The 18177-nt window shown below is 55.0% G+C and overlaps 1 long non-coding RNA gene across 1 annotated transcript; it reads right to left on the bottom strand.

Annotated features, from left to right (window-relative positions):
- Positions 1–15268: 15268 nt before the first annotated feature.
- On the bottom strand, positions 15269–16221 carry LOC134413907 (uncharacterized). Its single transcript, XR_010026613.1, has 3 exons — positions 16098–16221; positions 15705–15858; positions 15269–15470 (listed from the first exon to the last, which is right to left on the bottom strand). It is a non-coding gene; the product is annotated as an uncharacterized LOC134413907 (long non-coding RNA).
- Between the last annotated feature and the right edge of the window lie 1956 nt (positions 16222–18177).

An 18177-nucleotide genomic window follows, 5' to 3' on the forward strand; every position in this document is an offset into this window, starting at 1 on the left:
CCCAGCCCAGCAGTGTCTGCCAGTCCCTGGCACAGCACAGGCAATGCTCCACAGCCACCTCTGCAGCCCCAGCCCAGCTCCTGAGGGACCAAATGAGCCCAAGTCTCACCTGGGGGAAGGGCCCAGGAAAACCAAGGGGTATTTGAGGCTGACCACAAGGCAAGCACACATCTTGACCCTCCCTCCTCTTGGAATTTCCATCTGAACACTGCTGGAATCCAGGAGTTGGTAGCTATGTGTGTGCTGCTCTGTATTTTCTTGTATTACTTTCTCTCTTTCTGTGTTTTCTTTTCCTTCTTCGAATTTCCTCTTCTTGCCAATTTTGAGTAACTTAAAATTGATCAAGCTAAGAGTTTGTGAAGGTAAAGGGGCCAAGTTAAAGCTTTGAGAAGTGTTTTGTGTTGATTGAATGTCATATTAAACCTTTTCCCAATGTTTCTCTGTTATTCTAAATTTTCCAGTAAAAGCTGTTTTGTTGTTTTGAGCTCCTAAGAATCTTTTGTTGGTATTTCTCCAGTGAGTCCAACTCAAGAACGCAAAGAACTGTAATTAATTTTAAATTTCTCCTTGAGAGAATTGTTTGGGGCATGGGAGTCAGGGCTTGTGTGTCCTGCTTGGCACAGCCCAGGCAGGACTTTCCCAGCCACATTCCACACTCCATTGCCCAGCTGGAGCTGCTGGTGCCTCTGAGTTGTGCTGCCCCACCCCAGGGATGCTCTCCTTGTCTGCCCCACGGTCTCTGGGCAGGGATGGGGGAATGGGCAGACAAGGAGAGTGGGGGCTGCTGACATCCTCAGCAACTTGGAGGCTGCTGCTGAATTTTCCTGCTGCAGAGCCTTGTTCAGCCTTCAGCTCCTCAGTGCAGGAATTCAGTGTCCCTGGGCTCATTAACATTCAGAACACCTTAACAAGCCAAGCCTGAGGGGAAAATTCGATTTAAGTGTTCAAATCTTTTGCGGGTAATTTGACAGATTTCAGTAGTGTGTTCAAAGTGAATGCATTATATTTAAAAATACAGTGAGAAAATATTTTTTACATCCTGTATAGGATTTTTTCCTGTTCATAAATCGATCTTTGCAGTCTCCAATTCACACTGAATCCAAGTACCTCCTCATACAATTGGAATAGATATGGAAATCAAGACCCTCCATGGCTGACAATCAATCAGACTCTGTCCCTACTCCCACTCCACCATTTCCCCCATCCAAGCTCTGGCACTCAGAGCAGCCTTGTGCAAATCTGAGCTCCCTCCAGCCCAGGCTGCACCTGCAGCTTTCAGCTCCTTGGCTCCAACTCCCACCTGCTTTCCTTGGAGAAGGAGCTGCCCAAGAAACAGAGGGATGTTTGTTTAATGTCAGCCAACAAAGCCAAGGGAAGGCACAGCTCCATCAAAGGCAAAAGTCATATCTCTGCTGGATATTAAATCCACTTTCCACATCAGGCAGCCTCAGAGCAATGGAAAACACCTTTTGTGCCTTGCACAGATCCCAATGTCCCCCCAAACCCTCCCTGCCCCAATTCTGCCCAGATTTATTCTTTGCACACATGAGTCACAGGCTGAAGTCAGGAGCTCCCTCCATGCCCAGAGGGAGGAAAAGAGAGAAATGGGATGAAGAGCTCTCCTGCACAGAGCCAAGGTCCAAGTGCCCCTGCAGTGGGAACCACAACTCATCAGGTTTGTGTCCTTTGGGCTCAGGGACTGGTGACACTCAGAGGCACAGAAAGGTTTCTTGCCAAAAAACACAAGTTGAACATTTGAACAGCTTAATAACCATCACAGCTCTTCCCTTAGCTCTCTGTGATGTGTCAGCAGCATCTGAAATGTGCCCCGTCCCCCAGGGATTTCTGTACATGAACAGTTTTAGAAAAAGTCATAAGGTAGTTCTGTGATAGATAAAAACACAATTAAAAGGATATTTATTATATATTTATTTGAACTTCAGAAATATTGGGCAATTTCTTCCAGCTCAAAGCATGAAGCCAGTCAGTTGAGAGGCACTTGAATGACCAGAGAGCATCTAGAGGAGGAAATCAGAGAGCAGTAGAAGTACATAGATCCACCTGCTGTAAAGGAAGAGATGTTCTTAGACATGGCCATTTCAACAGAAGAGCTGAAAACACCTGAAGGAAAATGGAGAGGAAGTAATAAACAGAACATTGGTCACACCAGTAGAAGACAAGATCAGTATTTTTCCTCCTGCCATCTGTACACCTCCAGGAAATTCCTGTTCCTGATGGGAAAACTGTTCCATTTCTTAACAGTACTCAAATGACCCAGATAATAAAGATTTGCTTGTATATTATGAAACTAACAGGTAATAAAAGCTGTGCCTCTATTCAGGCTGACATCAGTTATGTGCCCATGAACAGCCAGTGCCACTTGTGCCCTGAGGTGCCCAGCTGGGATTGGATCACTCAGAGAGCACTTGAGGGAGAGCAGAGCACCTTGTAAGCTGCAGGTCCCTGACAGCCCCGCAGGGCTCCTGTCCCATCAACATCTGCTCTGTTCCAGTCTGAAACAGGGCCCAGCATGGTGACGGGATCATCAGAGAGCTGAGGTGTGTGCTGGAATTCAATGCCCTCCCCATCCCACAGCAGCCCTGCATTTCCCTCCTGCAGCCTTGGTCTCCAGCACAGCCATGGAGGCTCTTTGGGCTCTGGAGTGTTGCTGCAGCCCCCAAGGGCAGCTGAGCTCTGCCTCTGGCACAGTCAGGCCGGGCCAGCACAGGCCATGCTCAGCAATTGCTTGTGTGTGCCTGGCCTTGCTGTCAGCCCCGGCAGCAGCTGCGTGGCCCCTTTGTGGCCCTGTGATGGCCCAGCCATGGTGGCCCAGCCCCTGTGCAGGCCCAGCCCAGGCCAGGAGCATTGCGGCTGGGAATGGCCCCTGTGCCGTGGGGCCCACAGCAGCCTTGGGGCTCTGTGCCCCATGGCCTCCCTGCTGGGCAGCCTCTGCCAGCTCCTGCAGAGCCCCTGGCACCTGTGGGGCTGCACAGACAGCCCTGCCCCGGGCTCTGCCGGCCTCTAGGACAGCAGAGAGGCAGCCAGGGCTGGCCATGGCCGGGAACAGGCCCTGAGCCCCGCAGGAGGATGGAGCTGGAGCCAAACTCAGCCCAGGCCAAAGCTGGGCTCAGCAGCCAGGGCTGCCAATGCATGGGCACAGAGGCTGGTGCTGACAATTGTCCTGGGCCCCCTCCCTGCTCTGTCCATGCCTCCAAGGACACAGAGCAGCCTCCTCTCTGGGCCACTTGACTGTTTGCAATGCCTTGCACAGGCACTGGCCCTGCCCCACAAGGCCTGGCCTGAGTCCCGCCCCTGCACGCTCAGCCAGGCTGAGATGGACACTGATGGTTTCTGGGCCAGGCTCTCTGAGCCCAGCCCAGCTCCCTGCAAGCTCTGCCAGCTGCTCTGAGCTCTGGGCAGCCCCAAGGGCCTCTCCCCAGCCCAGCCCAGCCGGCTCTGGCCCCACAGCTCTGCTCAGGCCAGGCTGCTCTGGCCACTGCCCCACGGCCTCAGCCCCTGGCAAGGGCACAGCAGCAGCTGCAGCTGCCACATGACTCAGCCCCAGCCATGGGGGAAGGATCTTGGCCAAAGTCAAAGGAGGCTCCCTGGCTGCCCTGCTCCCCTCTGCCTGAGGTGCTGAGAGCTCTGCAGCCCATGCTGTCATCCCATCTGCCCAGGGCAGCACAAGAGCCCTGGCCCTGGGGCCCTCAAGAGCTGCTCCTGCTCCAGGCCCAGGGCCCATGCCAAAGCTGGGGCAGCCACAAAGCTGTGCCCATTTCTGTTCATTGCTGCTTTGATGGGGATGGATCCTCAGCCACTTGGAGGTTGCTGATGAATTTTACTCCTCCAGAGGCCTCTTCTTTCTTGAGCTACTCAGTTGAGGAATTCAGTGAAAAAGGCTATTAAACATTTGTTTAAAACATTTAAACAAGAAAACCCCGTGGGAAAATTTGAAGTTTTCAATTATTCTGTGGTTAATTAGTCAGATTTCAGATGTGTATTCAAAGTGAATATGTTATGTTGAAAACTAAGCAGAGAGAACTGGTTTTGTCCAGTTTTCTTTTCTTGTTTATAGATTGGTATCAGCAATGTCCAGTTGATATTGACCCCTAACCCCTTCAAATGCAGTCTGAATAGATATGAAAATCAACACCCTTCATGGCTGACAATCAATCACACTTTGTTCCTACCCCCACCCCGCCATTTCCCTCACCCAACCCCTGGCAGTCAGAGCTGCTGAGGAATGGAGTCACATCCAGGGGTGTCCCCAGGGCTCAGAATTGGAGCCAGGTCAGTGAAATCTCTTTATTGCTGATCTGGATGAGGCCATCAAGGGCACCCTCAGTCAGTTCCCAGGTGAGCCCAAGCTGGGTGGGAGTGTGGCTGTGCTGGAGGGCAGGAAGCTCTACAGAGGGATATGGACAGGCTGGAGCCATCCATGGGCCCAGGACAATGGGATGAGGTTCACCAAGGCCAGCGGACAAGCCTGCCCTGGGCTCACAACCAGGCTCCAAATCCCTGGCTGTGTCCTGCCCCGATCCCCACAGCCTGTCCTGTTTCCTTCATCCCTGCATTGCCAGGGACTTTCTGGGACAAGGGAGCTCTGCTCTGAATATGGAGGGAGGTGCAAATGCCACCATTGGAGTGGGAACCACAACTCATCAAGTTTGTGTCCTTTGGGGGTCAGGAACTGGTGAGACGCAGAGGCACAGAAAGTTTCTCTTCATGGCCAACAGACCACAGTTGAACAGGAAACAATTTAATAACAATCACGCTCTTCCCTGAGCGATGTACAATGTCCCAGCAGTGTCTGGTGTTCAATATCCACAAGTGATTTCCATACTAAAATTAATTTCAGACAAACGGCGTTTTGTGATAGGTATAAAAACAATTAAGTTCTTGTATCAGGATGCTCCTTCTGGAGTGTGGGGAAAACGGCTCCAACAATTCCTGATTTGCAAAGCTGTCAGTGGTGGATGGAGAAGGGAGTCAGGCTGCTTTTGGTGTTGAGGAAATGCTGAAACCAGCCTGACTTATTTCATCTCCTCATGCCCTGGCTGATCTCCCCTCTCTCCCCTCCCACCCATTGGCTTTTGTCTCCCACCAGCCCCCTGTGAAGAGCCTGGCTCTGTGTTCTCCATCCCCTCCTCGCTGACACAGCCAGGCTGGGGTGAGGAGCCCCTCAGCCTTCCTGCTCCAGGCTGGACCAGCCCAGCTCCCTCAGCCTCTGCTCACAGCCCAAGGGCTCCAGCCCCACCTTGGAGGCCCTTCCCAGACCCTGCTCCAGCTGCCAGACGTCTTTCCTGCCCTGGGGACCCAACCCAGGCCACAGTGACCTGGATAATCCACGTCCTTGATGTCCTGGTCACACAGCCCTGGCCCCTTGTCCCCATGTCAGGCTCTGGGGTGGGTCCTGTGGAACATCCTTTGGTGGAGGCTGTGGCTCCAGGGGGGCTGGGGGGATCCTGGGGGACAGGGACCCTGCTGGGCATGGACAGCATTGGAGTTGTTGGGAGAAACTGTGAGGGGGAGCTGGGGCAGAGTGACCAACCCCGTGACCTGACACAGCCCCTCTGGGATGTCACACAGCCCCTCTGGGATGTCACAGCCTGCTCTGTGATGTCACAGACCCCCTCTGATGTCACAGAGCTTCTCTCTGATGTCATACCAGAGTCTGTGATGCCATTGTATGCACTGTGATGTCAGACCTCTGCCCTGTGATGTCGCAACCTTCTCTGTGATGTCACAGACCATTCTCTAATGTCACACAGCCCCTCTGGGATGTCACAGTCTGCTCTGTTATGTCACAGCCCACTCTGTGACCTCATGTTACCAGATGATCAATTGTCTCCACCAGGTGAGCTCACACCTGGAGCTTGTTCTCCACAACCCCAGGCCTGTGGAAACCACACAGTGCCCATTGTGTGAGAAGGGGAACTGAAAGTTCACCAGCCTCAGTGTCCTGCCAGCTCAGCCAGGCCCACTCGAACATTGGGGTCTACGACCACCAGGGACCACCAGAGAGATCCCCAGGAGAACAGGGGAGGGGAAATACATTAATGATTTGGGGAAAATGATTATCAGATGTATATTTAGTCTGGGACAATTAATGAATATGTATACAAAATACAGAATATAAGCAGAAACTTTCCGTTACTCAGCCTGCAGGGCTTTGGGAGGAGCTGTCCCCCATGCATGCCCCTGAATAAATAATGCTGCTTTTTAATGCTGCATTGGTGTTAAGGAGTTTTCTATTTTACTGAATTTTTGGTAGCACTCCCACTGCCAAGGAAAGCTCTGTCTGCTGCTGTTCACAAACAGAGAAGGGCTGGTGGCAGATGTGGGGCTCGGAGGCTGCCTGGGGCACAGTGACCATGAAATAATCAACTTTTCAATGTTCTGTGAAAGAAGGAGGGACAGCAACAAAACTTCTACACTGGAATTAGGAAGGGCAGACTTTGGCCTATTTGGGATGCAGATTTGGGGTGTAATGAATCAGGCACTGATTTTTTTTAAGGAAAACATCCCTTAAAAACAAAGGGGTCCAGGAAGGATGGACACATTTCAAGAAAGTAATCCTAAGGTGGAAGGAGCAGGCTTTCCCAGTGTGGCAAAAGATGAGCTAGTGAGGAAAATGACTGGCCTGGCTGGGCGTGGAGATTTTGTGGGAACTCAAGGGTAACAAGAGGTGCATCAACTTTGGACAGAAGGTCAAGCAGCTTAGGAAATGTTTAAGGATGTTGTAAAGTCGTGCAGAAAAAAAACTTAAGAGGTGAAAGCTCAATTAGAGTTTAACTTGACCACTTCTGTGAAAAAAAAAATAGACAATGTTTCCACAATTAAATTAATAGCAAAACATGGGATAAGGAGAACCTCTACTCTTTATTGGATGCAGTGGGGAATATAGTAACTAAAGATAAGGAGAAGGCAGAGCTACTTAACATCTTGTTTCTCTCAATTTTCAATATTAGGACAGGCTGTCCTAAGAACAAGTGTTCTCCTGAGCTGGTAGATGGGCAGAGGCAGCAGAACAGCCCTTGTAATCCAGGAGGAAGCAGTTGGTGACCTGCTGAGCCTCTCAGATTCTCACAGGTGTCTCTGGGAGCAGATGGGATCCATCCTAGGGGGATGAGGGAGCTGTGGATGAGCTCCCCAGGCTGCGCTCCATCATTTACCATCAGTCCTGGCTCATCAGGGAGGTCCCAGAGCACTGGAGGTGCCAATGTGAGCCCATCCCCAAGAAGGGCTGGAAGGAGGAGCTGGGGAACTCCAGGCCTGGGTGCCCGGCAAGGTTATGGAACAGATCACCCTGAGTGACATCACAGGGCACCAACAGGATGGCCAAGGGGTCAGAGCCAGCCAGCGTGGATTTCAATGTCTGCACTGATGATCTGCATGAGGGGACTGAGTCCAGCATCAGCAAATTTGCAGTGACACCAAACTGGGTGTGAGTGTGGATGTGCTGGAGGGTAGGAGAGCTCTGCAGAGGGACCTGGACAGGCTGGATCCAGGAACCAAATCCAACAAGGTGAGGTTGAACAAGTCCAAGTGCTGGGACCTGCATGTTGGCCACAACAACCCCTGCAGCTCTACAGGCTGGGGACAGAGGGGCTGGACAGCAGCCAGGCAGAAAGGTACCTGGGGGCACTGATGGACAGCAGGCTGGGCATGAGCCAGCAGTGTGCCCATGTGGCCAAGTAGGCCAATGGCTCCTGGCCTGGATCAGGAATGGTGTGGCCAGCAGGAGCAGGGCAGGGATTCTTCCCCTGTGCTCAGCACTGGTTGGGCAGCACCTCAAGTGCTGTTTGCAGTTCTGGGCCCCAAATTTAGGAAGGACATGGAGGGGCTGGAGCATGTCCAGAGAAGGGCAACAAGGCTGGGGAGGGGTCTGGAGCACAAGAGCTGTGAGGAGTGGCTGAAGGAGCTGAGGTTGTTTATCCTGGAGGAGGCTCAGGGGAGACAAGGCGGTGTCAGGGCACAGGGTGGACTTGATGATCCCCATGGCCTGTTCCAACCTTGCTGATTCTGGGATTCTCTGAAACCACCCTTGGAGCAGTTGCAGGAGGAGCCCTGGGCCTCCTCTTCAGAAGCTCCAGCAGCCCAGGTCCCTCAGCTTCTCCTGCCAGCCCCAAAGCCCATCCTGTCAGTCCTGCAGAGCGTCTGCAGCTCCTCCTCACTGCCCAGAACAGGGAGCCCCAGAGCCAGACACAGCAGCCCAGATGTGCCCCCCTGGCCTGAGGTGCCTCTGGCAAGGGAGCAGCACCAGGCACTGCAGGAGCCTGCAGACAATTCCTGCAGAACTTGTAGGATGATCCTACTGCCCAAGGGACGTTCCCATATATAGTATAGGTGGCTTTTGAGTCCTAGTAAAATATCTGTGTTGTACTTGAATATCCATATATAGGCCTTGCCCAGGTAAGTCCCAGTTGTTCTTGATGGGTTGCAGCTGTGATGTCCTTCATTGGGCTGCAGCTGTGGCTAGTGAAGTTAACTGGGGTAAAAGGGGGTGGGTTGGCCAGTCAGGGAGAGCCTTGTGGGTGCCCTGACTAAGAAGGACAAACATGCAGAAGGGGGAGTCTGTGCTGTGTAGGTCTTTAGCTATAAGAAAACACCGAGGAGAGGAGGTATGGGACTTGAGAAATATGGGACTTTAGAAACAGTATGGGACTCTAGAAATATAATAACAACACCCACGGGGCCAAGTCAGGAACTGCAATGGGGAGTGGGGCCAGAGAGGAAAGGGCAAATAGGGATGGGCTGTTTGCAGGGCAGGGAACAGGGGTGGGCAATGGGAAGAGGTTTGTATCAGGAAGAGGAAAGAAAGCAAAGGTGAAGCCAAGGAAATGCTGAGGGCAGTTTGGCGGTGGCTGCCAGGCAGCCCTGGCTCTGAGCAACAGCGTCTGCAGTGGGACAGGAAACTCCCAGCTGATGGGAACAAACTTTCTGGCTGACTGCAGAGGCCAGGACAAACCTGAGTGCTTTCCCTGGTGTCCTCCAGCCCTTGCTGGTCCGAGGGGGTGATGGCATTTGTGCTCCCTCAGGTTCATGTCCCCACAGCAGCAGTATGGGGGTGCTCCTGCTTGCTGTGTGCAATGCAAACAGGGGGTGCTGAGCCAGTGCTGCCGTGTCTGTGCCTGCAAGGCTGGGTCACCTGTGTGAGCTGGGGGAGAGGCCAGGGCTGCAGAGGGAGGATGATGTTTGCAGCTCCATGGGGATGCTCTGGGACACTGGCCTGGGCTGTCCAGAGCACTGGAGATGGATCAGCCCCTGCTCTGCTGCTCCTTCCCATCTGCCCCAGGGCCCTTGCAGAGCACCAGCTGTTGCTGTCCTCAGCTGCCATGGCAACCCTGGGACAAAGCGGTGCCAGGGGTGTTCCAGGTACAATTGCAGTGACACTCGTTGGTGCCACCAGGTGCCATGGCAACAGCCATGGGGGACCCATTCCTTGGTTTGGTGCCATGGCAACCAATGCCCGGCCCCCTTGTGATGGTTGGTGGCCATGGAAAGCTGCCCTGGCCCCTGGCTCAGGGCTGGTGTCAGTGCCCAGAGCCAGAGGGGATCCCTTGCTGGGGGCTGTGCCATGGCCACCTGCCCTGTGCCGCGCTGGCCGCTCAGGCACCAGGAACCAGCAGCCACCGGCACTGCCAGGGCCAAAGGCCAGGTCAGCCAGACAGAAAGGGGCAGGGCTGGGCACTGTTTCCATGGCAACCAGCACTGGGGGGACACCTGGGTCACCTGGCCTGCAGTTGCCATGGAAACCCCCGGCAAGGACTGAGGGCACAGCCCCTGGCACTGAGACACTGCTGGGCCGGGTGCTGAGCACAGGGCTAAGCACGCAGAGATGGTTTTGTTCTTGCTGAGCTGCAGCACAGCCAAGGCCTGTCCTGCCCCTGGTCCAGCCACGCTGGGGAGGGGCTGGGGCTGTGGGGGAGCTGGGCAGGGGACACAGCCAGGACAGGGGACCCCAAATGACCCCGGGCATAGCGCAGACCAGAGCACATCATGCTCAGGGTGTGAAGGGGGGAACAGGGAGGAAGGGGGGAATTTTGGAGTGAGGGCTTTTGCCTTCCCAGGGAATACTTAGGCAAGAGGGGGCCCTGTTTCAGCAGTGGGCAGGGTCACTACCAAAAACACAGACACCAACTTAAGGAATTGTGTCATTTATATAGAGCACAGCTGCCAAGATTTACAAAAGGATAAGCTCAGCAAAGCACATCATCATTAGCAAAGAATTACAAAAGAAGCTCAGCAATCCATCATAACCCATCATTACATTTTGATGACCAATCCCTTGGTGAAACACGAGAGGTGTTTGTGGCAGACAAAGATTCTGGTTGACTATCAATGTACACCTTACAGGCTTCAGTAGTACTTTAGTGACACCATTCTACATTCTTTTTTCTCTATCTCATTTGAATTAGGAAGAAGAATTCTGTTGTCCATGGAGCTGGCACCTTTTTAATTCCAGAATAATGCCCCCAGGCCCTTTGCTGTTCAGCTTTCCCATGCTGTCTGTGGCTAACAAGGCTTGGGGGGCCCTTTCCCCTGTGGCTGGAAGGGGCCAGGTCCCAGTCCCTGAGGGGCACCCAGGCTCCTGGATGGAATTCCTGTGCAAGTCCCTCAGTGTCACAGCAGCGTTCACACGGAGCCCCGTGGATCAGAGCATGTTCCAGAGGGGCCCTTGGGGCAAACAGGGAGATCTGGTCTGGCAGGATGTGTAAAACAATATCCTGGCAGATCTACTTGTTCTCACACAGAATCCTTGGCTGCAGGGACACATTCCCATTGTTCCTGCCCAGGTTTCAGGACTCAGAGTTGTCTTTCCCAGGAGCTGCTCCTTCAGCTGCCTCAGGAGGGCCTTTTGGCCTCTGGACCCACACTGGCTCCATTATTAGGGCTGCTGGATTCAAACCCTTTATCTCCACAAATGGTGGTGATTGGAGCTGGATCTCCTGTTTTCACAATCGTTCTTAAAATTGCAAGATCAATAATTGTGCTACCCTGTCATGGAGTTGAATAATCCAATCTTGTTCATTATTGTTTAACAGAATTACTGTAATTTCTTCTGGATATTCTGCATCAATTCCTCCTGCCATGACAGGAACACTTTGCAAGGCCAAGCTCCAAGGGAGCAGTTACCAAATCAAAGTGTCCTGGAGGAATCTGAATTCCTGTTTCAGAATTGACAGCTCTCATTTGCTTTGAATTTCTCCTAATGAATTCCAATGCATGAAGGCCCAGCCCTGCAGCCTCTGGGCTGGCCCTGCCAGGGGCCATCACAGCCAGAACAATTTCCCAGGCAGCCCAAGTCTCACTGCCCATGGCTGGATTTGCAAATTGGGGGCAGCCGTGCACAGCCAGGGGGTTCCATTTCCCCAGTGGGCCATTGTGAAGGGCATGGAGCACATCTGGGAGATGGGTTCTCCATGGGCAAAGGTTCCCACCTCCTCATCTTTCCAACTGTTCTTTTAACAACCCCTTCACCCTTTCAACCAATTCTGCAGCTTGTGCATAGTCTGGTACATGAAAAACCCTGCAGGCCTAATCACTGTGTTTTTCACAGGAACAGACAAAACACTGTGCATCACAGTATCAGCACACCCTGTAAAAATCGCCAATTTCCTCCCTTCCTCCTTTTTCCATTGTATACAATCTCACAAAGTTGACCACTGACATGAGGGTCCTGGCCAATCCTGTTCTGTAGGGTATTTAGTGTTACATCCCTGAGCAGCCAAAGATACCAAATTAGTATTGTCAGCACTATTTCACATTATTATTATATGTACATATTTATATATAAATACAGATATAGACATGTAGATATAGACATATATACATAAAAATCTATAAATATAAACATGAAGGTCTTATTATACTATAAATATGTATATAGTTATTTGTTATATTGATATTTCACTTGCACAAGGGCATCTGAGCTCAAGATGAAAACCTTCTTCTGTTGCTCCATGTGGGAGCATTCCAACAATAATTGTTCCTTCTGAAGGTGCTGTTTCCCACGTACTCTCAACAAATTCATCTTTGTCTGCCCAAATCCACAAGGTCTTTTCCTTTTCCATTTGCAATTTTTGGATGCATTTGAAGCCATCCAGGGGTGCAGTTTCTTTTACCCAACTGCCCCACTGCTCACACAGGGCTCCAACCTCAGCTCACTCCAGAGCCAGGAAACTCCATGGAAGGGTTTCCCAGCTGGCAATTTCTGATGGGACTGATTCCTCACATTTACACTGAACAAGTGACATTTTGTTGGCATCTGGCCAGACTGTGCCAGTTTTGTTTTACCAGTGGGCAGGGTCAGCACCAAAGACAGACACCAGCTGAAGGAATCAGTGTCATTTCCTGCAGTTCAGGGAAGCAAAGAATCACAAAAGGAGCAGCTCAGCAATGCACCCAACCATCCCCACCAAAGATTGCCTGCAGTGATTAAGAAAGATCCAGCAGCATTTACCCTCAGCCTTTACCATCCCCCAGACCGACACAGCAGCTGGGCAAGCTGTCACAGCCAAGGGCTGCAGAGCCACTCCTGGGCACTGGGAATTCCTGCAGGTGCCTCCAGCCCCAGGTGAGGCTCCAGCCCCGCTGGGAGAGGGCCCAGCTCTGACAGTGCTGAATGAACAAACTGTCAGCACTGCTAGTGTGGCAACATCTGCTTTCATCCTCCTCTTGGGTCCCTCCCAAAGCCTGGCCAGGGCTCAAAGAGGAACCAAGGGAGGTGACTTTGACCATTCAGCCCCAAACAAGGCCAGATGTCAGATTTCATGGCCTTGTCTGGCTTCTAAATACACAAAGGTCAATCCATGTTTCACTTATGAGTGGCTACATCTATTACAGTGCTAATGACCATGCATATTTCATCAGGGAGCAGATACAAAGAGAACCTTTGCTGGGAAGGTTCATCCAGAGGCCACCTTTGGCTCAGGGCCTGCTGTCCAGGCCTCACTCAGGGCTGGTGTCCAGGCCTTGGCACTTCAGGGACGTGGTTTACTGCTGGGCTTGGCACTGCTGGGTGAGCGGCTGCACTGGGTGAGCTCAGATGGCTTTTCCAATAGAAAGGATTCTGTGATTCCATGATTATATCCACTGCATTCAGCAGGGGCTATTTTAGCAGCATTACTTTGCTCCAAAAGTTCCCTCTTGCCCAGCTCCTGTGGCCTGAGGCTTCAGCTCCTTCAGCTCCTGGTGCTGAGCTGCTCATGCTAAACGAGACGGCTCGGAGAGAAGAACACAGTCCATGCAATTCCTTCTGGGACATGGAGAGGGGAGGCTGTGCAAACAGGAGCTGTTTGCATTGCTGTTTTGTTTGCTGTGGCCTGCTCTCTGCCCTTCACACCTTTCAGCGCTTTGAACCAGCCAAGAGCTTTCTCCAAGAGTGCAATGGAGCAGCTGTTCCTGCTCCCAGGCCTGGCTCTCTCCAGTCTCTGCCCTTGCCTGGTTCTGTCCCTCTTGCTGTGCCCTCTGTTCCACCAGGGCTCCCTGGCTGCTGCCCAGGACTGTGGCACTGGCACAGATCCAGTGCTCCAGAGCCTCCTTTCTGTGCCCTCGCAGCTGCCTGGGCACAGCAGCCTTTTCCATCTGGAAGCTCCCCATGCACAGGGCGTGCCCAGCTCCGTTCCTTGCACAGCCTCCAGGAGCCCAGGGCTGCCATCTCCAGTCCCTGCTGGCACTGGGGGCTCCCAGGTGCCTCAGGCTGCTGTGACACCGCTGCACACGGGAGGCAAGAGGGGCAGGGGCTGTGCTCAAAGTCAGCTCCATCTGCTGCTGCTGCGGCTGCTGTGGTGTCATTTGTGCAGCCCTGGCCCAGAGTCAGGGATCAGATCCTGCCAGTCTCTTCCAGCCCTGGCTGCTCAGAATTTGGGCCTTGGAGCCTCAGGTGGCCAAAGGCAGCTGCTGCTGGTCCCTCTGCGTGCCCGAGTTCAGCAGTGCTGCTCCATCAGTCTGTGCCCAGCAACGGGGAAAAGCCTCAGCCCTGCAGGGCCAGGAGCTGCCGGGCTCTGCCTGAGCAGCTCAGCCAGCAGGAAGGGAGCTGCTCCACACACGAACCAGGAGCAAAGGACATTCTTTTTGTAGGACATGTTTTCTATTGAAAGGAAAAAAAAGGAAAAAGTAATCAAAAACTATATAAAATGTGAAAGATAAAAAAAAACCCCAAGTGTGCAGTGAAAAATCATCTCTAACTTTGAATTAAGAGGCAACTGATATTTTGAAAGAGAACTCAGTTATTTACTTTGTAAATGTGCTGATGGCATGGATCCATCTTACTGACCTCAGCAGTCTTTTTAAAAAGTTTTTGAGGATTGTTTCCAATATTGTTATTTTAAATTGTGGTCGAGGCAAGAGGAAATTGCTTTGTGCCCTTCCAGCTCCAAGCAGGACTGGGAGTGGAAACTCTGTCAAAGCCCAAATCCTTTACAAGACGACCTTCCTTCTCAGCCTGGGAATGAGCGGAACATTCCCATTGAAACTTTCAGGGATTTCTTAGAGTCACAAAGTCCCACTGACAGCTTTTTGCTCTGGTGTGGAAGTGCAGAAGGGCAATTCTCCATCCACCAGCTCCAGATTGCACTGCCTCAGGAGCACGGCCCACTCGCCAGCTTTGGCCCACTCGTGGCACTGCTAGAGGAGGAAGAAAGTGCAGTTGCACAATCCCAGCCAATCAAGAAGGAAGAATGGGACAGACAAAACACCCTGTACAGATCCAGGCATTCAGCCAGGACTGTGGAGAGTTTGGGTCCTTGCCAGTTGGATGTGTGTCCCCAGCTGCAATCTCTGGGCCTGCAGCAGAGTCTCACTCACCTGCCAAAGCAGAAAGCTCAGGCGCTGTGCTCACAACGGGCTCGTCTGATGCAAAGCTGTCAGAGCAATGTGAGGGCAGAGCCAGCCCAGCTGGGCACAGGGCTGAGCCCAGCAGAGCCCTGGCAGAGCCCAGAGCAGCCTCAGCACCTGAAGAGCCTGGCTGCAAGGGGAGAAAGCAGAAAGTGCTCATCAGCTGAGGGCTCCTGTGCCCTTGTGCCAAGGCCTGCGGTGCCCAGGCCATGCTGGCCGTGCCCAGAGCTGTGCCCAGAGCTGCCCATCCCTGCTGCCTTTGGCAGCAGAGCAGGAGGGCAGCACATGTGCCCAGCCTGCAGCCAGCCAGGGCACATCCAGCCCTCAGCAGCTGCCCAGAGCCAAAAAGCAGCTGGGCAGCTGACTGAAGAATTCATTGCGTCTGCCCCAGCAAAGGGGGAACCTTTGGTGCCCAGCTGTGCCATGCCCAGACCTGGGAGCAACCCCATGCCTGTAGACTCACCTGCAAATTGGACCTGGAGCCTGGCTTTGAAGAAGGTGCCAGAATCCAAGTCCATCATCTTCAGCTGGCCAGGCCAAGGAAGAGATTATCATCTTTGAGGTTGTCCTTGGTGTCTCCAGCACCAGCCCCACTTGGAACAGCTTCTCCAGGGGCTCCTTCTCCTTCCCTGGGGTCAGACCAGGCTGTCAGGGCTCTGCCTAGGGCCCCAGCCATCCATGAACCATACAAACAAAACCAGGGGATGGTGGCCACCAGTGCTTGTCACACCGGGTCTCCAGCTCAGCTCCAGCCCAAGCGCTGCATGTTGCCTTCTGCTGACCCCTGCTAACAGCTACAGGCAGGACAAAACCAGCCTGGTTTGCTTTGCCACTGATTGCCAAGAGATGTGTGGAGCTGGTACCTGCTAGGTCCCTGGATCCAACTGTGCACGTGGATTTCTTCAGTCTTCTAGGGCAGGGAAACACCCTTCACCCAAGGATGACAGAAAAGATCTTCTAAGGATGGCCTGTCCGAGGGTTGCATGGACAAACACCTCTTAATAACATCTTGGCACTCTGGGGAGAGAAACCAGAAATCACCAGTCAGTTGGAGAAGTTGCCCTCCTGTTCCCATGCCCAGGTCATGCTGGGTGTGACCAGAGCTGGGCCTAAACTTCCCCATGGATGCTCTGTTTGGAGGACAGCAGGAGAGCAGGACATGTGCCTGCTCAGCAGCTGCCAGAGTGGTTTGCCCATGAGCCCGCTGCTGTCTCCCAGCACTGGTATTCCCCCCGTGCCCAGAGATGAGGATCCACCTCGAGAGAGCCGTCGTGGGAACAAGATCCGCCCCCGGATGATCTCCTGGCCCCTCCTGAACGGGTGCTTCCCCATGACCAGGTGGCACAGCAGGAGGCCAAGGGACCAGATCGTGGCTGCCTCGCCGTGGTAGCGTTGGTGCTGGATCCACTCTGGTGTGCTGTAGGACAGGGTTCCTGTGGAACACAGACACAGCTCAGCAGGGGGATGCTGCTGCTCCCAGAGCCCAGCCCCAGCATCCCTGGGCATGTGGGGGCTGCCCCAGAGGCACACGGGGTGAGCGCTGCCCTCTCGCCAGCACTTGGGACTTGTGCACAAACTCGCGGCTGGAAAAGAAGCCACTGGACTGAAAGAGGGCAGCACAATCCCTGGGAAAGCCCAACCATGACACACAAAGGAAAAACCCACCCAGTAGTGGAGAAAACCCACTCTCCTCCCCACCTGCACGGCCTCCAAAAATGTTAATAAGCCAAGGCGAACAAGGAGAGCGGAGCAGTCCAGCCCTTCCTTGCCTGCACACCAAACCATCTGGGGAATGGGGTCAGACCCCCCTCTCTGCTGCCCCCATGGGGGTTTGTGTCAGGCTGGCTGCCCCAGCTCCAGCCCCAGCCCAGGGCACAGTGGGTGCTGAAGGCTGTCAGCAGGGCTGGGAGCTGGCCGCCCTCACACCCCACCCAAATCAACTCGGCTCCAGCATCAATCCCATCCCGGCTGCAATAGGGGGAAGCCCCAGTGCTGCACCCAGGCTGGGCCACGAGATGCCCAGGAGCACCCCCTGCGAGGCCTCACCTGCAAACTGGGTGTAGGCTGTGTCTTGGAGGAAGGCGCCACAGCCAAAGTCAATCAGTTTCAGCTGCCCGCTGGCCAGGTCGAGCAGGACATTCTCGGGCTTGATGTCCCGGTGCAGGACCCCGCAGCTGGTGCAGTGCCGCACGGCCTCCAGCACCTGGCGGAACAGCCCCCGCGCCTCCTCCTCCGGCAGGAACCCCCGCTCCGCCAGGAAACCCGAGAGCTCCTGGCACCGCTCCGGACGCTCCAGCACCAGCAGGAAGCTGTCGGGGAGCTCAAGCCACTCCAGGCGCTGAATGACACCGCCACAGCCACAGGACACCTTGGCCAGCAGCACGATCTCCAGGGGTGCGCTGGTGCCGTCGGGCTGCGGGAGGAGCACGACGCCGTCAGTGGGGCCGAGGCCGTGCCAGGGCTCTGGGAGCCCTCAGCCAGCCCGGGATGCTCTGCATGCCCCCCTCAACCCACGCCCGCTCTCCCCGCAGGGCTCACGGCGGCTCCCACCGTGCCGGGCCCCGGCTCCTCGCCGCCCGGCACGGCCCGGCTGCTGCCGCTGGCTCCGCTCACTCACCAGCTCGCCCCAGTGCCGGATGCGATCCCTCGGCACGCGTTTGATGGCACCTGCGAGCGAGGGAGAGCAGCGGGGTGAGCTCGCCGCCCGTCCCGCCGCGCCCCGACCTTCTCCTCCTCCTCCCTCCTCCTCCGCCCCCTCCGCCTGCGCCCGCCGCCGGCCCCGCCGCTCACCGGGGCGCCGTCCGAGAGCCGCGTGGCCGCGAAGACGCTGCCGAAGCCGCCGCGTCCCAGCAGCGAGCCCAGCCGGTGCCGCTCCTGCAGGGCCTCCTGCGCCTTCCCTGCGGGCGGGATGCGGCTGTCAGCGCTCGGCCCGGGGCCAGCAACGGCCCCCGAGCGCCCCTCACCCGCCCCGGGCCCGGCATCCCCACCCGCCCCGGGCCCCGACAGCTCGGGGACGGAGGCCGCGCTTCCGAGCGGCGGAGCTCGGGCCGGGGAAGCCGCATCGGAAGCGGCGGGAGCGGCCGCGCCGCAGGTGTGCTCCGCGGACCCCGGGAGAAGCCGGGGCCGGGGCCGGGACTGGACCCTGCGTCGGGTCCGGGGCCGGGCTCGGGCCAGGCGGAGCCGAAGGGCGGCGACGCCGCCCCCGCACCAGGCACTGATGCCCGCCCAGCAGCGCCACGGCCAGCACGGCCAGAGCCGGGCGGAGGCGAGACCGCGGCGGGACGGCCGGGGCCGGGCATGGGGCCGGGGGCGGGCCGGGGGCATGGCCCTGCCCTG

This window comes from Melospiza melodia, unplaced genomic scaffold (genome assembly GCF_035770615.1).
Source record: "Melospiza melodia melodia isolate bMelMel2 unplaced genomic scaffold, bMelMel2.pri scaffold_61, whole genome shotgun sequence".
NCBI lineage: Eukaryota > Metazoa > Chordata > Aves > Passeriformes > Passerellidae > Melospiza > Melospiza melodia.